The sequence below is a fragment of the Oryctolagus cuniculus genome, chromosome 16, assembly GCF_051225735.1.
Source record: "Oryctolagus cuniculus isolate XC-2025 breed Fujian yellow rabbit chromosome 16, ASM5122573v1, whole genome shotgun sequence".
Classification (NCBI taxonomy): Eukaryota; Metazoa; Chordata; class Mammalia; order Lagomorpha; family Leporidae; genus Oryctolagus; species Oryctolagus cuniculus.
The window spans coordinates 4103692-4127103 of record NC_142882.1 but is presented as its reverse complement, the minus strand read 5'-3'; the positions used below and the strand labels follow the sequence as shown (position 1 = coordinate 4127103).

The 23412-nt window shown below is 40.0% G+C and overlaps 2 pseudogenes; one reads left to right on the top strand and one right to left on the bottom strand.

The window, feature by feature from the left end:
• LOC138847763 (pyruvate dehydrogenase (acetyl-transferring) kinase isozyme 1, mitochondrial-like) lies at positions 1 to 1774 on the top strand (annotated as a pseudogene).
• Positions 1775 to 16583: 14809 nt separating this feature from the next.
• The window catches only part of LOC149121404 (vomeronasal type-2 receptor 116-like), a 33827-nt pseudogene continuing 26998 nt past the window's right edge, over positions 16584 to 23412 (bottom strand).

Below are 23412 nucleotides of genomic sequence, written 5' to 3'. Positions count from 1 at the left end.
ATGAGGCTGGCGCGGCTGCTGTGCAGAGCCACCGTGGCCGGCTCGGGCCCGGAGCTGCATGCCATAGGCCCCCGCAAACACCGCAGCCTTGCCTCGGACTCCAGCTCCGGCCCAGTGTTGGCGGACAGCGGCATTCTGGGCCAAGTGGACTTCTACATGCTTCTCGCCATCCCTGCTCTCCATGAAGCAGTTCCTGGACTTCGGATCAGTGAATGCTTGCGAAAAGACTTCGTTTATGTTTCTGCGGCAGGAGCTGCCTGTTAGATTGGCAAATATACTGAAAGAAATAAGTCTCCTTCCAGATAATCTTCTCAGGATGCCATCTGTTCAGTTGGTGCAAAGCTGGTACATCCAGAGACTTCAGGAGCTTCTTGATTTTAAGGACAAAGGCGCTAAAGATGCAAAAGCTGTTTATGACTTTACAGATACTGTGATCCAGATCAGGAACTGCCACAATGACGTCATTCCCACAATGGCTCAGGGAGTGATTGAATACAAGGAGAGCTTCGGGGTGGATCGTGTCACCAGCCAGAATGTTCAGTACTTCTTGGATCGGTTCTACATGAGTCACATTTCAATTAGAATGTTGCTCAATCAGCACCCCTTATTGTTTTGTGGGAAAGGAAGTACATCTCATCGAAAACACATTGGGGCCAGTGCTGTGGCTCACTAGGCTAATCCTCTGCCTTGCGGCGCTGGCACACTGGGTTCTAGTCCTGGTCAGGGCACCAGATTCTGTCCCATTTGCCCCTCTTCCAGGCCTGCTCTCTGCTGTGCCCAGGGAGTGCAGTGGAGGATGGCCCAAGTACTTGGGCCCTGCACCCCATGGGAGACCAGGACAAGTACCTGGCTCCTGCCATCAGATCAACATGGTGCGCTGGCTGCAGCACACCAACGGCAAAGGAAGACTTTTTTATCTGTCTCTCTCTCTCACTGTTCACTCTGCCTGTCGAAAGAAAGAAAGAAAGAAAGAAAGAAAGAAAGAAAGAAAGAAAGAAAGAAAGAAAGAAAGAAAAAATTGGAAGCATAAATCCAAACTACAGTGTAGTTGAAGTTATTAAAGATGGCTATGAAAATGCTAGGCATCTGTGTGATTTGTATTATATTAACTCTCCTGAACTAGAACTTGAAGAATTAAATGCAAAATCACCAGGACAGCCAATAGAAGTGGTTTATGTACCGTCCCATCTCTATCACATGGTGTTTGAACTTTTCAAGAATGCAATGAGAGCAACCATGGAACACCATGCCGACAAAGGTGTTTAACCCCCCTCCCCATTCAAGTTCATGTCACACTGGGTAATGAGGAGTTGACTGTGAAGATGAGTGACCGAGGAGGTGGCGTTCCTTTGAGGAAAATTGACAGACTCTTCAACTACATGTATTCAACTGCACCCCTACCTCGCCTGGACTTCCCGCGCAGTGCCCCTAGCTGGTTTTGGTTATGGATTGCCCATATCCTGTCTTTATGCCCAGTACTTCCAGGGAGACCTAAAGCTGTATTCCTTGGAGGGTTATGGGACAGATGCAGTGATCTACATTAAGGCTCTGTCCACAGAATCCATAGAAAGATTGCCTGTGTATAACAAGGCTGTCTGGAAGGATTACAACACCAACCACGAAGCTGACAACCGGTGTGTCCCCAGCCAAGAGCCAAAGGACATGACAACATTCCACAGTGCCTAGTTGAGCTGGGGACAAACTGGCTTTTGTGTTAAATTTGGAAGGGATGGCATTCAGAACTACATTATACCAAATACTTCACATGTCATTCTTGCAGAACAAATGGAAGCTGAGTTCCACTTGTCCCTGGTAAACCTCCTAAAGGATGAATCTCTACCACAGTCAATGGGGCATACTTTTAAACACCTGTAGTTTTGGTCAATTTTTTCTTTCCATAGACTTCAGAAGTGTGCATGTCTGGGTTTCTATAGGAAGCTGTGTTTTTTAAAAAAAATACTTTTAATTTATGTCTGCTAGAAGCATTTTATAAATACTGAGTGTAGTTGGTTAGCCATCTTTCTGTGATTTGGCGGTATTCCTGCTATCCTTTATTGAGTAGTGACAACTGAAATAAGATGGTGACCAACTACAAATATACCATGTAAACCTAGGACAAGCTACCTTTCACTGCCTACATGCATTGCTTAGCTCTGAAATTAATTTATAATCTTAAATTTTTGTAAAAGATTGTGATGACTGGTTCCCTGTGGATTTAAGCCAATATCATGGGCAATCTTTTCAAGTGTGCTGGTGATCAATGTAAGGGAAAATTTTATATTAAACATGAACTGGCAGTTGCTAAAATTATAGAGAAAAAAATTGAAGACAGAGCAGTAAATCCTTGAAACGGACCTAATCAGTTGACTGTTGGTGATCACCTGGGCAGCTTTTAAGAAGTTTCTCCAGGTCCTGCTGCAGACTTGCTGGATCAGCGTCTTGTGGGCAGGAGCCCAGAGAGCTGTTTTTAAAACACTTCCTAGGTGAGTCAGATGCTAGTCTAGTTATGATACTACTTCTGTAGAGTGCATAGTTATGACAGTGTAGTTGCCAAAGTAACAGCGATCTTTATGGTGGTTTCCCCCTATTTCAAAGTCAGATTTCTGCACTCCAGGAGAGAGAAGCTGAGTCTAGGCCTGGTGCAACTAGAAGAGTGATTAGAGACAGAACAGAGTGATTGTAAGAAAAGAGACAGATAACCAGAGTCAGAATCATAAATGCGTTAAGTATTGACAAAGAATGCCTATTTTCTAAAATACAGATTTTTTTCTTTAACCAGGGAAAAGTCAACCTAGATTTATGAAAATCCTTTGCATCCATGTGGTAATTTGTAGTTTACAAATACTTCGATATATCATAGTCACTCTGTTGGTCTTCAAGACAGCTAGCAGGTGCACCACACTCATTTTAACACAGAGGCTGGCCCAAAGTTGCATAGGATTAGAGCAAGAGCTGTGTTGTTAGTTGTACCTTATCTTTTTTTAAGGTGATAGATACCCTAAAAATAAATTTTAAAGCAAAATCTAAACATTTAAAGAACAGCATGCCACTTAAATGGGAGAACTGTATTTATCTGGAAAATGACATTGAGTTGAAACACTTACTTTTGATCACACAAGGTTAACAATTCTGTATAAACCTGTAGGGCTGTTAAAGGGCACAGAGTCTACCACCCTCACTGAAGAAATGAGGACCTGCAAACTCAGAGGTGGTATCCTTTGTCTAGGGCTTCTTATACCAGCGAATCTGACCAAATGTCGGAAACAGGTATCTTAGGCCGGCATCGTGGTTCACTAGGCTAATCCTCTGCCTTGTGGCGCCTGCACACTGGGTTCTAGACCCAGTCAGGGTGCCGGATTCTGTCCTGTTTGCCCCTCTTCCAGGCCAGCTCTTTGCTGTGGCCAGGGAGTGCAGTGGAGGATGACCCAAGTGCTTGGGCCCTGCACCCCATGGGAGACCAGGAGAAGCACCTGGCTCCTGGCTTCGGATCAGAGCAGTGCGCCGGCCACAGTGCACCAGCCATGGTGGCCATTGGAGGGTGAACCACAGCAAAGGAAGACCTTTCTCTCTGTCTCTCTCTCTCACTGTCCACTCTGCCTGTCAAAAAAGAAAAAAAGGAAAAAAAAAAACAGGTATCTTACATAAGCTATTGTTCCTCAATTTTGGATTCTTTGAAAAACAGTAGAATATACTGATTTATATTAATTTGACATGTTACAATTTTTGGCTTTAAATTAAGCTTGTAATGATGAAATTTTTAGAGTCTTTTGAATCAATATGTTCACTTTGTTTCCTAAATGAGACATTTGTAATAACTAACTTAAACCTGACATTTTTACTTATAAAATATTTCCCCCTCCAAGAAAGTTTATCCTCTCTTAAGAGCTAAGACATGATATTTGCAAAGGAAAAGTGAAATTATTTTCCTTTAGCATTTTTTTAAGTATAACAGCTTTATACTTGGTTATTGTGGTAATGGACAGACGACTACATGCAAAGTATTATGGTATACCTTTTACCAGTTGGTATCAAGCCATCTGAGCTGAGAGGTTTTTCAAGATTCTTAGCTGTTTTGAGCACCAGGATTAATATGCAGTATGGATATAAAATGTTTCAAAGGACAGAATGTGGACACTCATTAATTGTTAGAACCCAAGTGAGTAATGTGCCAACATTTTTAAGAAAGTGATAGAAAAAATATTCTGTGCTATACTTAAGTACTGGCTGGCTTTGGATGTCTTCATACTTAAAAGTGATCACTTTCTTGCACTGTGAAATTTTTACATGAAGATGTTAAAGGGGATGTCTACCTTCTTATTTTGTAAAATGTTTTCTATAAGGCAATAAACAAAGCATGGACCAGCAAAAAAAAAAAAGTCACATACTCCCATCCTGAAGGAGGATGATGATCAAGAACACTGTGTTAAAATTAGCTGTGTTACTGGAAGCCTGATAAGCTGCGTGTGTATGTTGTTATCTTTTGTGCTTCTTTGAGCTGTAGCTGGTTATGTATAAATATTGCTGAGACACTGGAATAAATGAGCCTTGATAAGCCTTGTTGTCTTGGCTCCATTCTCTGCACCTTTGTCCCTCTTTTCATTGCCACTCCTTCCTTCAGGTTCTGTTCCACTGGTGCAGCAGGCCAACACAAGTACTAATAAATAAAAGTATCAGTGAGGCATTATTTGCACATACCAACTCAGGCCACCTGTTAAGATCATCAATGTGAAGAGAATAATATTGTTATAACTGGCTAGTATCAAATCATCATAAAACTGGAGTGCTCTGCGGACATATGCCTACAATATTGTATGACACGAAATGCTTGGTTGCACAAATCATGTGGTCCATTATTATGGATTCTTGGAATCCATTGGCTTAAATCATAATGCAAAGATCGATGCCTTAACATCTATCTTCTATCAAAGATCTATGAACTCTCTTCCTACTGACTGCATTATTAAGGTAGAAGCCAGTTAGAAAGTGAGGAACATTCAAAAATTGGTTTCAAATAAAATTATGCTAGACCTAAAAAATATATTTAGGCCTGAATAATCATAAAGGAAAAAATATTTATCATATTTTACTATGGAAGGAAAACCTAAGGGAGGAGTCAGAATAACCTATATTTTGAAATATCTGTATTTAAGTAGTTGTCTGAACACAAAAATTTTAATCGTCTGTAACGAAACATATTCTGTCTTGGTCTATCTTTTATTTTCCATTGAGATTTACTAAAAAAAAAAAAGCATTTCTATGGACGCAAAAACAAGTGCCTTGCAGAAAAGTTGACCAGAGCAAGATGAAGAGCTCAAGTAAACACAAGGATGTTCATTTCATGGCATCAGTTGGGAGACAGTGTTTTGCCGAGGCTTATAGGATTTCTGAGCTGATCATTGTGGAGAAGAAGAGAAGCTAATACCCTCTCTTTTCTTCTATGAGGAGAAGCAGTCTCTCATCTCACAATTCAGAGATAGGTGAAAAAGAAATGTGATCATGAGACCACAAAAAATTATCAACAAATTCTATGTGAGGTAAGGGATGGACAGCCCAGGGACACAGATTTTTATCTCACCAATTATCTAAGCATTTGTCTAACCATTTTCAGAATCCTCAAGAAATAACTAACAGGACAACCACAGAAAATATAAAGAAAGCAAAGGACACTTACACTTGGCATATGAATATGGGATTATTGATGCTTCTGTTAGTGATGTATCTATCTATACATGGGGGGGTCAGCAATCATCATATCTCCATCATTATGAAGGCTGTTTTGCATCTCAAGAAAGCACAAACTATCAACCAGTGAATACACAAGGAAGGGAACCTGCAGTAGGGGAATGAGAAAAAGCAAAGGAAGCATTTAGGAAATCTGTACAAAACCCTAGAACTCAATTGCAGAAGAACCTTCAGTGCTAGGCAGGTACACACACATATTGTATTTTTCTGCATTCATGTATGCACATCTGTGTGTGTTTCTACTGGACTGGAGAGGACAGTCCAATGCTCTTCAATCTAACTCCTTTAGGCCAAGCCACCTCCTCTTCCATGGAGTAAGGAATCATTCTTCCCTGGGGCAGTGCAGCTGAGGTCTTGTGTCCAGGTGAAAAACACAAGATGGAAAACCTATTTTTGGCCCATCTTTTCTACCCCCAGGTGCTTTGATGATATCAAAGTCTATGGATAGCAAGATCCTAGAGACAAACTCCTATTAGATTTGATCCAAAAACTTTGCTGTTTAATATGACACAAATAGACTGCCTCACAGGATGCAATGGGAGCTATCAGGGGAGAACCTAGAAGGGCCAGTCTCAGTCAGCACTTAGCCAAGAGCATTCCAGCATCAGACTCCCCAGAGAACAAAAGAGGAAGGGGCAGCCCCACACACCCAGTATCCAGGGCAGCCACAGAACATTTCCTTGTTTCCCACACAGATCTCATAGAAATCCTGTGCACAAAGAAACCCACAAGTACAGGTTTCCCAAGTACTGTGGCCCCCCTCATCACTCTCAATTCAGAGATTCCTAATCAGTACATCAACATCAATGTATCTGTATGTTCACATATCCATGTATGACACCTATCCCGAATGTTCTAACATCCACACTAATTCCATGAAGATTTACACCTAAAACCATGGGTATTTCTCATTTAAGCCCTTATGAGGCCATGGGAGCTAAGTGCCAAAGTCTCCATTTTCACCCTAAAGCAGAGAAATCAGCTGGAAATCATCTCTATTCTGACCACGAAAACCACCAAGTGCACAATTACACGCTACAGATATCTATGTATCTGGAGTGCAAGTGTTTTTCAGGACTACTTTCTAGAATACCGTCATGGAGAACACGTTTCATTATTCAACTGCCAAAACTTGTGGATTGTGCAACAAAAAGCAACCCCAAAGTAAAGTAGAAATTTTAGGCAAAGTGATGCATCAACAGTGGCTCATCAATTGTCCATTTTATCCTACTATCCTACTGTCATGAGATGTTATCAATAGAGGATAGCTAAAGGAGTTGGGGACACATAAGAAAATTCTAGTATTCTGCTCAAATACTTTGTAAGTTTAAACTGCTGTAAAACAGAAAGTCTAATAATTTTAATATAAACAGATTTTTCATCCAGTCACCACTGGTGCCTTGCCTTTAGTAAGCATTGAATTAAAATAGTTCAATTGTCTAAGAGCCTTCCATTTTCTATGAATAATTTGAGGTTCTCTGGACATGTTGCATACATACACTAAAATATCACAGAACTATTAAGTGTTAATCAAAGCTGTAAAATAACTTAAGAACCTAAAAACATGTGATTTGATTATCTACTGAACACATGGAAGAAATGATCATTCTGTATCTCCTAAACATAATCATAATAATAACATATATTTATATACACACATATGTGCACAATTGCTTTAAAATGCAAAGGAATCAAATACAAACTGACTTGGATATTAGAAGAGGCATCTGCTAATGGCTACTCATACACAACTGAGTATGACTCAGGAAGTTTTCCTATGTTCTGAGACAGCCCCATAAAGTTATGGTATCTCCCACCCAAGTGCTTCTCAGGCTATAGGAGCTGAAGACACTGTTGGAGGGTTTGGGGAGAAAGAAATAATTCTATGAGGAACTATCTACTGTGTTGGAGATGATGAGGACATTTGTAATTTAAGATATCTCAATCGGGGAAAAGGCTCTCAAAAGGAGGTTGGAATTAACCTGTTCTGTTGCTTCTCCACTTATCTTTTAAGAATAATGGAGAAGAGCCAAGATGGCAGTAGAGCAACAAGATGTTCTCAGTCTCAAGGTGGAAAAATAGATAGTTAATTAGGAAAGGTGATACAGGCTGGTGACAGAGCCACAAGAATTTTGAGCGGAGAAGCCCGGGAATCCAGCACAGGTGGAGCAGGACCACACAGAGGGAGCAAACAGCCACTGAGCCACAGCAGAGGTGTGAAGAAGAACCCAAATGGGGTAACTGATGTAACACCATCCCCCCCAGGTGTACCAGGTGAGATGTAAGTTTGCAAGACCCCAGAGTTGTGGTTAGCAGTGGGCAACTGTTTGAAATTCCCAGAGGGAAGTTATGGGAAAGGACAGAGAACTAGGGCATACTCCTGCCCACCTATGTCTCCCCCACCAATCAGACTGGCAGCCAGCTGGGAGAAGCCATATTATCTGTTTACATCTCTGAAAATAAACACAGTGCTACCATATTTGCCTTCTGTGTGCATGTCCATTGACTTTTGGGGCTACTTCAATGCACACCTGCCACCCAGAACAAGGATCACAACATTTCAGAGTACTTTCCCCCACCACCACCACATGAGCTATATGATAGTGAGAAGTTCTAAAGACTGAAATCCCTAGTTCATTTCACACACCAGAGCTTGTCCCAAGTAGGCAGGGCTTAGTGCACCAGACCCCTTCTATCGGCCCGCATCACCATCCAGAAGCAAGCAGGACTTCCAGAGGTGGAACTACATATTTCCACTGACAACGTAGACACATAGCAGAGGGAAATTTTGCCACAAGCACCAAGACACATATTAAAGAGGAAAGAAATTGGAAGTGCTGAAAAACAAGGGGAAAAATTTTAATAAAAGTAAGGAAGATAGCATTAGCCCCAGAATGGAAGATAACATCTGCTCTTCAGTAATAGAAGCAGAAGATTGCTGATTGAAGATATTTGAGAAACAGAATTCAGAAAACTTATCAGATTACTTAGAAGCAATCAGAAACACATTCACAACCTAAATGAAATGTGCTCCCAGGAAATTGAGATATTGAAGAGAAATCAGAATGAAATTTAGATGTGAAGAATTCAGTAGAGTAAATAACAATACAGTGAATAGTGTCAGAAAAATCCTCAAAGAGAAGAAGAAAGAACATCAGAACTAGAAGCTCTCCTCAGTAACACATAAAGAAAAGATCTTAAAATGTGCCCGAGAGAAATGTCAAATCACATTCAGGGGGAAACCAGATAAACTCACCCCAGTCTTCTCATCACAAACCCTACAGGAAAGGAGAGAATGGCAAGACATATTCCAAATCTTAAGAGAAAAAACACGATCAACCCAGATTACTATACCCTGCAAAACTCTCATTTATGAATGCATGAGGAAAAGGTTCTTTCACAGCAAATAGAAGTTGAAAGAAACTTTAAGTACATGCCCAGCCCTAAGAAACACACTCAAACATGTGCACACACAAACACAGAAACAGGAACATCACTGCAAAATGACATAATTAGCCAGCAAAAGAACAAGTGAAATGCAAAGTACATAAACAGAACGATTTACAGAAAAATGGTAGGGCAAAGTCGGTACATAACAATAGTACCACTGAATGTAAATGGTCTCAACTCCTCAGTTAAAAGACACAGACTGGATGAATGGATTTACATCTGTTTGCTGCCTACAAGAAACGCATCTTACCAGAAAACATGCTTGCAGACTGAAAGTGAAAGGATTGAAAAAGATATTCCATGCCAACAGAAACCAAAAAGAATTGGAGTGGCCATTCTAATATAAGACAAAATAGGCTTTAACACAAAGACCACCAAGAGAGACAAAGAAGGACACAATGTAATGATCAAAGGATCAATTCAACAGGAAGATGTGATCATTATAAATGTATATGCACCCAACTATAGGGAACCTGGCTATTAAAAAATGTTTAAAAATTTAAAGGGAGATATAGATCCAAATACCATAGGAATGGGGGACTTCAATACCCTACTCCCAGCAATGGACAGATCAACAAAACAGAAAATCAGTAATGAAACATCAAACTTAATCAACACCATAGACCAAATAGACCTAGCAGATATCTACAGAACTTTTCATCCTACAGTTGCAGAATACACATTCTTCTCAGCAGTGCATGGAACTACATACTAGGACATAGAGCAAGTCTCAGAAAATTAAAAAGAATTGAAATCATACCATGCATCTTCTCGAACCACAATGGAATGAAGCTGGAATTTGGCAACTCAAGAATCTATAGAACATATGCAAACACATGGAGACTGAACAACATGCTCCTGAGTGAACAGTTGATCATAGAAGAAATCAAAAGAGAAATCAAGAAATTTCTGAAATCAAATGAAGATGACAATACAGCATATCAAAACTTATGGTATTCAGCAAAAGCATTGTTAAGAGGAAAGTATATAGCAATTGGTGACTACATGAATAAAATACAAAGGTACCCATAAATGAACTATCTATTGGGACATGCTCAACCTGACTTGCCCCAAATGGTAGAGTTAGAAACCTGCCAGGGGATTCCAATTCAATTCCATCAAGGTGGCATGTACCATTGAAATCTCACTAGTCCAATGATCAATTTCAGTTCACAATTGAACATAATGATAGGTCTAAGAGTCAGAGACCATATAAAAAAGACTAGTGTCTGCTAATACTATCTGATAGAATTAAAAAGGAGAGAATGATCCAACATGGGAGGCAGGATGCACAGCAGACTCATAGAATGGCAGATGCCCTAAACAGCACTCTGGCCCAGAATAAGCCCTTAAAGCATTTGGATCTGGCTGAAGAGCCCATGAGAGTATTTTAGGCATGGAAAGCCAAGACAATCTGGAAAAAAAAAAACTAAATAAAAGATCTCTGCGAGTGACATCCTAATGGAAAGAATAACAAGCCATCAAAGAAGGAGGTACCTTTCTCTGAAGGGAGGAGAGAACTTCCACTTTGACTATGACCCCATTTAAATAAGATCAGAGTTGGTGAACTCAAAATGCTTCCATAGCCTTGGCAACTCATGACAAAAGCCTCGGGTGATTACTGAGGCCATAAACGAGACTGCCAATTCTCTAAGTCAACAACAGGAGTCACTGTGCACTTACTCCTCATGTAGGATCTCTGCCTTAATGTGTTATATAATGTGAATTAACGTTATAACTAGCACTCAAACACTATTTTACACTTTGTGTTCTGGTGTGGGTGCAAACTGTTGAACTCTTTACTTAATTTATACTAAATTGATCTTTTATATATAAAGATAATTGAAAATAAAAAAAATGAATGAACTATCTATCCACCTGAAGGACCTATGAAAAAAACACAGCAAACTAAACCCAAGACCAGTAGAAGGAAAGAAATAATTAAAATTAGAGAAGAAATCAACAACACTGAAAGCAAAAAAAAAAAAAAATACAAAAGATCAGCAAAACAAAGAGCTGTTTTTTATTGTTTTTAATTATGTATTTATTTATTTTTATTTTTGACAGGCAGAGTTAGAGAGAGAGAGAGACTGAGAGAAAGGTCTTCCTTTTCCATTGGTTCACCCCCTAAGCGGCCGCTATAGCCAGCATGCTGCGCCGATACAAAGCCAGGAGCCAGGTGTTTCCACCTGGCCTCCCTTGTGGGTGCAGGGCCCAACCACTTGGGCCATCCTCCACTGCCTTCCTGGGCCACAGCAGAGAGCTGGACTGGAAGAGGAGCAATGGGGACTGAATCTGGTGCCCCAACTGGGACTAGAACCAGGGTGCCAGTGCCGCAGGCAAAAGATTAGCCAAGAGTGCCATGGCACTGGCTGGGTTTTTGAAAAAATAAACAAAATAGACACATCATTATCCCAACCACCCAAGAAAAGGAGAAAGAAGACCCAAATCAACAAAATTAAAAGTGAAAAAGGAAATGTAACAACAGACACAAGAGAAATAAAAAGAATCCTCAGAAATTACTACAAAGAGCTGTATGCTAACAAACTGGGAAAGCTAGAAGAAATGATTAGATTCCTGGACACATAAAACTTACTAAACTGAGCTTTGAAGAAAGAAAACCTAAAAAGACCCATAACTGAGACAGAAATTCAGTCAGTAATAAAGACCCTCCCAACAAAGTAAAGCCCAGGACCTGATGAATTCACTGCACAATTCTACCAAATATTGAAAGAACTAACTCCAATTCTTCTCAAGCTATTTAAAACAATTGAAATGCATGGAATCCTCCCAAATTCCTTCTATGAAGCCAGCAGTACCTTAATCCCTGTATCTGGAAAAGATGCAATAGAGAAAGGAAAATATAGACCGATTTCCCTGATAAACACCGATACAAAATCCCTCAACAAAATCCTGGCCAGTCGATTTCAACACCACATCAGGAAGAGCATTCACCAAGACCAAGTGAGATTTATCCCCGGTATGCAAGTGTGGTTCAACATTCACAAATCAATCTATGTGATACATCACATTAACAAATCAAAGAACAAAAACCATATGATTATCTCAATAGATGTAGAGAAAGCATTTGATAAAATACAACACTCTTTCATGATGAAAACTCTAAGCAAATTTAGTCTAGAAGGAACATTCATCAACATAATTAAGGCAATTTATGACAAACCCACGGCCAGCATGCTATTGAATGGGGAAAAACTGGAAGCATTCTCATTGAGATATGGAACCAGAAAAGGATGCCCACTGTCTCCATTGCTATTCAATATATTACTGGAAGTTTAGCCAGAGCCATCAGGCAAGAAAAAGAAATGAGAAGGATTCAGATTGGTAAGGATGAAGTCAAAATATCTTTATTTGCAGATGACATGATTATATATATAGGGGAACTGAAAGACTCCACAAGGAGACTACTAGAACTCAAAAAAGAGTTTGGTAAAACATCAGGATATAAAATCAATACACAAAAAACTGCAGCCCTTGTATACACAGACAATGCCAAGGATGAGAAAAATTTCTAAGATCAATCCCATTCACAATAGCTACAAAAAAGTAAATACCTTGGAAAAAATTTAACCAAGGAGGTAAAATATCTCTATGATGAGAATTACAAAACTCTCCAAAAAGAAATAAAAGGCAATATTAAAAAATGGAAAAACTTCTATGTTCATAGATCAGAATAATCATCATCATCAAAATGCCCATTCTTCCAAAAATAATTACAGATTCAATGCAATACCATTCAAAACACCAAATACATTCTTCTCAGATGTAGAAAAGATGATGCTGAAATTCATTTGGAAACTTAAGATGTCTAGGATAGCTAAAGCAATCTTATACAACAAAAATACAACCAGAGGCATCACAATACCAGATGTAAAGACATACTACAAAGCAGTTATAATCAAAACAGCATGGTATTGGTACAAAAACAGATGCATAGACCAATGGAACAGAATAGAAATGTAGAAATCAATCCAACAATCTACAACAACCAACTTATATTCATTCAAGTAGCTAAAACTACTCCCTGGAGCAAGAACAGGGATTTCCACATGTAGAAATATGAAACAAGGCCCCTACATTACACCGTACACAAAAATCCATTCAAAATGGATTATAGACCTAAATCTATGACCCGATACCATCAAAGTACTAGAGAGCATTGGGGAAACCCTGCAAGACATCAACCTAGGCACAGTGTTCCTTGAAAAGACCCCAGAGGCACAGGCAATAAAAACCCAGATTAACAAGTGGGATTACATCAAATTGCAAAGCATCTGTATGGCAAACAAACAGGGAAGTAAAGAAGCAATGAACAGAATGGGAGAAATTATCTGCAAACCACACAACTGATAAAGGATTAATAACCAGAATATATAAAGCGATAAAAAACTCAACAATAGCCAAGCAAACAACCCAGTCAAGAAGTGGGCAAAGCATGTAGACATTTCTCAAAAAATGAAATCCAAGTGGCCTACAGACACATGAAAAAATGCTCAGGATCACTAGCCATCAGCGACATGCAAATGAAAACCACAATGAGGATTCATCTCACTCTAGTTAGAATGGCTCTCATACTGAAATCAACAAACAACAAATGCCAGTGAGGATGTGGGGAATAAGGTACCCTAATTCACTGCTGCTGGGAATGCAAACTGGTAAAGCCACCATGGAAAACAGTTTTGAGATACCTCAGAAATCTGAATATAGCCCTACCCTAGGATCCATCCATCCCACTCCTTGGAATGTACCCAAGGAAATGAAATCAGCAAATAAAAGAGACATCTGCACCTGTATGTTTATTGTAGCTCAATTCACAATAGCCAAGATATGGAATCAACCTAAATGCCCATTAACCAAAGACTAGATAAACTATGGAGCCGGTGCCACAGCTCACTAGGCTAATCCTCCGCCTGTGGTGCCAACACCCTGGGTTCTAGTCCCAGTTGGGGCACTGGATTCTGTCCTGGTTGCTCCTCTTCCAGTCCAGTTCTCCGCTGTGGCCCAGGAGTACAGTGGAGGATGGCCTAAGTGCTTGGGCCCTGAAACCACATGGGAGACCAGGAGAAGCACCTGGCTCCTAGCTTCAAAACAGCATAGAGCACCAGCCACACTGCTCCAGCTGCATCGGACATTGTGGGGGTGAACCAATAGAAAAGGAAGACCTTTCTCTCTGTCTCCCTCACTGTCCATTCTGCCTGTCAAAAAAAGAAGGAAAGAAACTATGGGATATGTACTATATGGAAAACTATTGGCAGTTTAAAAGAATGAAATTTGGTCATTTACAACAAATGGATGAATCCGGAAAATATCATACTTAGTGAAATAAGCCAGTCCCAAAGGGACAAATATCATATCTTCTCCCTGATCTGTGACAACTAACAGAGCACCTAAAAGGAAACCTGTAGAAGTGAAATAGACACTATGAGAAGCAATTACTTGAACAGCCCTTGGCTTGACTGTCGAGGAACACTTTATTGTTTCACTTTATCTATTTCTTCATTCTTTTTTTCTCCTCTACTTAATACCATTAGCTAAACTCCTTACTTAACCTAGAATTAATCATAAATGTATTATCAATTGAAAATAGATTCCAGTTAAAAATAAGAATGGGAATGGAAGAGGGAGGAGCTGTACAGATCAGCACACATTCACACAAACCTACCCCTAATGGTGAAGCTAAAAATGTTCCATGGATCCAAATCCCATTTAGCTGGGTGGCTCTGTTCCCATCTTATGTGTGAAAGTGATCGTATTAAGTATGGACTTGATCATATACATAGGAACATCAGACAAAGGGATCACATAAATAAGAGCAATTGCCTGATAATAACAACAGACAGAATTACAAAGAAGGGAAAGTTCCAACATGGGAAGCAGTCCACACAGCAGACTCATAGAATGACAAACACCCTAAACAGCACTCTTACCTCAGAATCAGCCCTTGAGGCCTGACTGAAAAACGATGAGAGAATTTCAGGCATGGAAAGCCAAGACATAGTGGCAAAAATGGTTCTGCATGAAGGATCTCTGTGAGTGAGACCCCAGTGGAAAGAAAAAGCCATCAAAGAAGGATGTATTTATGCTGAAGGGAGCATAGAACTTCCACTTCGCTTATGCCCCTGTATAAAAAACTGACAGAGTTTGTGAATTCAAAAGGCTTCCGTAACCTTTGCAGCTCATGTCAAGAGCCACAGGTGATCACTGACATCATAGCTAAGAGTGTCAGTTGTTAAATCAACAACAGGAGTCACTGTGCACTTGATCCCCATGCTGGACCTCTGTCCTTAATGTGTTGTACTACAAGAGTTTCAGGACAATGCATTATACACATTAAAATGATTTAACGTGTCGAATATTTGCACTGAAATATTCCAACTCTATAATAAAACTGACATTAATAGTAAATGAATAATGAATGAATGAATACACTAATGAATGAATAAAAACAGCAAACAGGGGCAGACGCTGTGGTACAGCAGGTTAGCGCCCTGGCCTGAAGCTCCAGCATTCCATATGGGGGCCAGGTCGCGACCCGGTGCTCCATTTCTCCTCCAGCTCTCAGCTATTGCCTGACAAAGCAGCAGAAAATTGCCCAAGTTTCTGGGACCCTGCACCAAGAACCTCTGTCTCCTTTCTTCAGATCAGTGCAGCTCTATCCAATGTGGCTAATAGGAAGTGAACTGAACAGATGGAAGACCTCTCTCCCTCTGCCTCTCCTCTCTCTGTGTAAACTCTTTCAAATAAATGAATAAATCTTAGAAAACAGCAAATGTGTAACTCATTTTATTAAAATAAGAATATTATAATGTCCACCAGGTGACAATGAAAACACAGAAATGAAAAGCAATGAAAAGTTTCAAGGAGAGCCTTTATCTGAGATCAGTTTGTGTTTATGAACATGAAACACAGGCTAAGAAATTTATACACAGTATTATTTTTGAAGAAAGGAGGATTGGGACCAACATGAGGGTGTAGTGGAAATAGCCACCACTTGTAACTATGACATCCCATGTGGGTGCCAGTTCATATCCTGGCTGTACCACTTGGAATCCAGCATCCTGTTAATGATCCAGAAAAAGCAGTAGAAGATGGCCTAAGATGCTGACACTCAAATGGACAACTGAAATGATCTTGGTTTGCCAAGAACCAGCACTGGGCCACAGCAGATATCTTCAGTGTCTTTGACCAGATGGAAGGTTTCTCCCGCTCTCCCTTTCTTTTCTATGAATTGGTGCTTCAGAACAAAAACATTTTAAGAGAAGCATAAACTGTTCATAAGAAGGTTACATTCTGCAATTTATTTTATAACATCAGAATGCAAAATCGGTTTTATAAATCTTAGTCTCTAACAACTGAAAACTGCGAGAGCCTTAAGAGCTACACTTCAGAACATCTGTTTCCTTGGAAACTATTCTATCCCTGAATCCTTTCAAAGCATTCTTCTCAGGTCTGAAGAGAATAATGTAGCACTTGGGGACAAAGATGCAGCCCAGGAGCCCTGCACTGGAGCACAAGATGGAGAAGACCTCCACGGCAACCATAAACTTCCCCTTGGTGCTGTGGTAGACAGGCAGGAAGGTCACCCACACACTGCAGAACACCAGCATGCTGAATGTCAGGAACTTGGCTTCACTGAATGTGTCAGGAAGATTCCTGGCTTGGAAAGCCACAGTGAAGCTTGCCAAGGCCAAGGAGCTCAGGTAGCCCAGGACACAGTAGAAAGCAGTGACTGAGCCCTTGTTGCACACCAGGATGATGTGGCCATGCTCAGAGTGTGCATCTGTGTCAACAAATGGAGGAGAAGTCCCAAGCCAGATACCACAGACAGCCAGTTGGATCAGGGAGCAGATGGGAATAATGGATTTAGGTAGCCCTGATATCAGCCAGTGTCTCATCCTTCTCCCTGGGGCAGTGACCTTGAAGGCCAGAACCACATTGATAGTTTTAACCAGGATGGTGGAAACAGCCACGGTGAACACCACTCCAAATGTGGTCTGCCCCAGGATACAGGTGGCTGTCTTGGGATGACCAATGAACAGTAAGGAGCAGAGGAAGCAGACGATGAGGGCAATGAGCAGGATGTAGCTGAGACAACGATTGTTGGCCTTGACTATGGGAGTGTCTTGGTGCTTCACAAAGACCCCAAGAACAGCAGCTGTTAGAACATTGAAGCACACAGCTGTGCAGACCAGGGTCATCCCCAGGGGCTCTTCATAAGACAGAAAGGTCAATTTTTTGTATAAGCACTGGTCTCGCTCGGTGTTGGCATACTGAAGTTCCAGACACTTCATACACTGGTCCATATCTAGTGAGAAATGTAATAAACATCATCCCAAGTTCAGTTATATCTGATTCACAAGTACCTTCTAGAATACCCAACATAGCTAGTTTAGGCAAATAGTTCTTATTTGATGTGAAAGACAGCATATAAAATGACATATAAAATTATTGGCAATTATTTATGTCCATCTTCCTCATGTTAGCCAGTTAATACTTCATCTTCCTACGTACCTTACATAATGATGAGTACATTCTCTTTTTCTCCTAACAAAGCCCTAAGGGCTACTCTCTGAACATATTCATGGTGCTTTAAAAACATACCTTAACCTCTATTATTTTAACACCACAAATTCCTTCTTCATTGGTTCTTCAGATTGGGAACTGATGATCAAGATGCCAGAGGGTTGCATGTGTGGTGAGGGCTACTCTGCCCGTATACAGCGCACATTCTGCTGCATGCTCACTTGGAACAAGAGCAAGCAGCAGCTCTGTTTTTAAGTTTTTATTTAATGATTGCATTTTTCATACATTCACCTTTAGGAATATAGTGGTTCTTTTCCCTATACCCACGCTCCCACTCCAACTCCCATCACACCTCCTTCTCCCTCTTCCTCTACCATCTACTTCTTCATTATGGTTCATTTTTAGTTTGATTTTAAATACAGAGGACCAACCCCATGTTAAGCATAGATTTCAACAGTTGGTATCCACACACACAGACCACATATAGAGCACAGTTTAGGAACAAAATTTGCAGTCCAGTCTCATAGTACAACTGATTAGGGACAGCGGTCTTACATGGGGACTAAGTACACAGTGACCTCTGTTGTTACTTTAACAATTAACATGTTTATGTATGTATGATGTCAGTGATCACCTGATCTCTTGTCATGGTCTGCCAAGGCTATGGAAGCCTTTTGTGACCAGAGACTCCATCGGTATTTGGACAGGGTCATACACAAAGTGGTTGCTCTCTCCTCTCTTCAGACAAGAGTGCATCCCTGTTTGATGACCCTTTCTTTCAACAGAGGTCTCACAGAGATCCACCATGTAGGCTATTTTTTTGCTGCTGAGTCGTGGCTTTCCATGCCTGAAATGAGCCCTTTTTGTAATAGTGCTATTCCCTCTGTACTCTCATGGCCTATTCAACCACCCAATGGTTGCAGTCTTTGTTTTAATGAGTATTCATATATTTATAATTTACATGAATGTCAGAGTTTCAGAAAGAGGAGGAGAAGCAGAATGGAGAGAGAGAGAGAAAAAGAAGGAGAGGAGGACAAGGAGAAAGGGAAAGAGGTAAAAAGAGGAGGGGCAGATCTTCCCCCAGTGATTCACACCCCAAAAGACATTAACAGCTGGATCTGGGCTGTTTTGAAGCCAGTAACTGGGTGCTTCTTCTGGGCTTCCTGTATTGGTGTGAGCCCTGAAACTTGGGCCGTCTTCTGCTGCTTTCCCAAGCATCAGGAGAGAGCTGCATTGGAAGTGAAGCAGCTGGGACTGAAACTGCTGACCAACTGGGATGCTAGCATCCCAGCCAGAGGCTTAACTTACTATACCACAGCACTGGCCCCGGGTTCCCACTCTTAAAATCATGGACTGGGAGATATACTTTGTGAATTTGGTTTGCACAGAAATCACCAGGTATCTCACTAAAACATATCTCTTTAAGGTAGAATCTGGATTATGTCATGATAGGGGAATACACTGATTGACAAACCACCATTAGAAGGCAAATGGTCAAGTTCTAGAGAAACACAGAAGAGCTGTACACTTGATAACAGCTGGATTATTTGCCAGCATTGAACATTTTCATCAAGGAACACACTAGGATGCTGCCTGTAATCAAAGTCAGTCTGTAGATCAGCTTGAAACTTACTTGCATATTTCCACTTTGCTGTCTTTTTATCCTTGAACATGAATTTTCTCTCCAGCGCTGTCTGTATCCTCTTATGTTCAATATATTGTTCCATTGAAGACTGATGTCTCAACTTGCAGATTTCTTCCAATATCTAGTTAGTCTTTCCTTTGGATATTTCATACTTTTGAGACATTACAAGTGCCACCTTTCATAGCTTTGTTTTCTAGAATCGGTAAGGAAAACTAACTGCTTTGTACAGTTTTGTATACCAGTACTACTTATTTCAATTATCAATTCACTGATTTCATTACACCATCCTAATATCACTGTTTTTTGACAGACAGAGTGGACAGTGAGAGAGAGAGACACAGAGAGAAAGGTCTTCCTTTGCCGTTGGTTCACCCTCCAATGGCCACCGCCGCCGGCGCGCTGTGGCCGGTGCACTGCACTCATTCAAATGCAGGAGCCAGGTGCTTATCCTGGTCTCCCATGGAGTGCAGGGCCCAAGCACTTGGGCCATCCTCCACTGCACTCCCTGGCCACAGTAGAGAGCTGGCCTGGAAGAGGGGCAACCAGGACAGAAACCGGTGCCCCGACAGGGACTAGAACCCGGTGTGCCAGCACTGCTAGGAAGAGGATTAGCCTATTGAGCCATGGGGCCAGCCAAATGTCATTCTTTTTTGACAATATGCATGGAGCTGAATCTCCTGTGTATTTTTTTTTTTTTGGTAGAAGTTGCGTTCTTTCGTCAACTTTGTATTCAATCTTCAGCTGTAATTTCCATGTTTTGTAGCATTCTAAAATACTCTTTAGGATTGAAAGCTAATCCTTCTTTTTGTCATGTTTGAGTGGTTTTGTTCTTTGTTTACAATTCATAGATCACTTAGATTTTATTAACTATTTTTCCTCAGTTATGCTAATTATTATTACATTTTTCATGTATTATAAACTGAATCAGATTTTATGAAACTCTTTAGGCATGATGTAGCTTATTTAAAAACACTGTTGGATTTACATTGAGATTTCAAATGTACGAATTTATTTCAACAACAGTGTCTTACAATTGCATTTTGCTGAAATATCTGGCAGTATTTGATCCATCAACTTGAGATGTTCCCATAGAAGAAACAGAATTTTTCCATTTTTCCTGTTCTCTATAGGAATTGAGAAAGGAGTTCATCTGAAAATTGTTTATCACAATTCAAGTACTGGGAATTATTTTAATAACTGTGAGGATATTTGGATTTTTCAAATATTGCTCAACAAATTTCATAATATTTCTATCTGAAAATATCTGAATTTATTCTATATTTTTCAATGTATCAGAATTAAATGATTAATAAGCTCTAATATTAGTATTTTTATATCTAAATAGACCTCTTCAGCTCTCTTTGTGTATACACACACACACACAGAGTAATCTTATTGTTCGCACTGTTCCATCTTGCTGAGGTTCATAAATCTTTCTTGTTTATGATCACCAACTTTAAATTCTTCCAATTTTTACTTACTTCAGTTTCCTTATAATGTCCACATTTTACCTTCAAGGGCTTGTGCTGAATTTGCAGTCATTGACCTACCTTGGTATGCATACTTATTTTTTTTAAAGACAGCGTTACAGAGGGAGGTAGAGACAGAGTGAGGTCTTCCATCTGCTGGTTCACTCCCCAGATGGCTGCAGCAGCCAGAGCTGTGCTGATCTGAAGACAGGAGATTCTTCGGAGTCTCTCATGTGTGTGCATTGGCCCAAGGACTTGGGCCATCTTCTACTGCTATCCCAGGCCACAGCAGAGAGCTGGATCAGAAGAGGAGCAGCTGGGACTAGAACCAGTGCCCATATGGAATGCTGTTGCTTCAGGCCACGGCTTAAACCCACTGTACCACAGTGCCATGCCCACTATGCATACTTATTACTGTGTATGTCAGCTTGTGGTCTTTTGATATGAATTTTATAAATGTGTGTACATATGTAAGCATAAGAAGGTTCTTGAAGATTTATATTTTGAGCAGCAATGACTTTTGTCAAAGGCTAAGATCAGCCCCATTTATGATATTTGATGAGTATCATGTTCAGGATGATATACTGTATGATTTCTAAGATAGTTTTTCATATAACACACAGTTTGTTTAGAGTTGTGCTTTCTCACTCCAAGCATGCTACACTTGAATTTGGTGAAAGTACTTTTACCTATACATGCACAAGGAACTCAGACATGAGTTTTCCTATACTGAATTAGCACATACATCACACTACTCCTATGGACTGTACTCTGTTGCCAGAACCTTTCATTATCAACAATAAGTTACACAAAGTTTGAATGATACTAAATATATGGTACAAATAACTACTCATACAACAGAAGCAAAAACTGGAAAATCTTTATGATACATGTGATAGCATAGTTCTGATTCATGCAATAAATCTTAGAAATGCCACACTGTTTTATGGGGTGAATATTATCCAATCTTGGTTTCTATTCATTTTTTACCATATGCATATCAGCCTGAACTCCAACATGGTCAGCATTCCAGAGACATTCAGTTTTTTGTATGCTTTCATAAATAATACAGAGAGTGTATTGTGGAAAGTTTTATCCTTTTGTGGATTATTATTGATTTTAAGGATTAATTGCTACTGTAAGGGGAAAACTGTTCTCAGCAGTCATATTCCACATACTTTCTTTCATGGATAAGTTGATAATTTAAGAAACAGGTGGTAACTTCTCCAAGAGGCAGGCACTGACTTACCTGTCTGATTGGAAATCTCATTCTCAGAACAAGGTGTGCAATCAAAACAACAGGCAGGCTTTCCCTCCAGAGGGGTTTTCCTGAATCCAGGGCTGCAACTCATACTGCAAACTGAGCGTGGAGTCTGAGAAAAATCAGATGAGTGTTGGTCATAGTTCAGACTATTACTTAAGTTCCAAGTAGAGGGTTTTCAAGTCCTGCAAACCTGTTCACTTAAACTGTAAATATCTGTTTCTGACTCAATGACAACATTCAATTTGATTTTCTTAAATAGTTTCAAAAGATGTGGAGGAACAAGTGTGTGTACTGTCCATCCTCAGACACTAAAAACATAAGAAAGTATTTGGATTGGAAGTGTAGTGGTTTAATGTCTCTAAGTGTCTTTTTAATAAGCCATACTGCACATACTCCCTTAGCAGTTGGGGGGTAACAATGCGTCATGTGAACCTTATGATCAGTCCTACTTACCTCTGTAATTCCTGTGGCCCACTCTATCAAATTCTCAGAGAGAGACAACTGTTCACTCTGTGAAACATATGGGGAAAACCGTCCTACTTTAACCTTACGTCCAAAACCATATGGAAAATTCCAAAAGTTGAGCATGTCATATTCAGCTTCCAAATTTCTCTTCTGATTCAAATTCACTAGGTCACCAGCTGGATTGGTAAATTTCAGGTTCTTCAGAAACGGGTGCAACTGAAAAAATACATCATATTCTCATGAGGATTGACCAAGTTATAACACACCAAACCCAGGTTAGAGAAAGCCTCTCTTTGTCTGTAATCTCAAATAAACAATAGACCCTGTTTAGGACCACCCAAAGAATTGAAGTAAAAAAAAAAAAAAAAACTGATGAGAACTACATCAAGGTAAGTATGATTTCACTCATTTTTCTTTTTTTTTTAACTTTTATTTAATGAATATAAATTTCCAAAGTACAGCTTATGGATTACAATGGCTTCCTCCCCATAACGTCCCTCCCACCCGCAACCCTACCCTTTCCCACTCCCTCTCCCCTTCCATTCACATCAAGATTCATTTTCGATTCTCTTAATATACAGAAGATCAGTTTAGCATACATTAAGTAAAGATTTCAATAGTTTGCTCCCACACAGAAACATAAAGTGAAAAATAATAGATGATTTTTTAAATGATGATGAAATCAGATCAGACCTATTGTCATGTTTAATCCCAGTGAGAGTCAAGTGGGGAATTGATATTTTCTTCTTCTTCTTTTTTTATTTAACAGAAGATCAGTTTAGTATGCATTAAGTAAAGATTTCAACAGTTTGCACCCCCATAGAAACACAAAG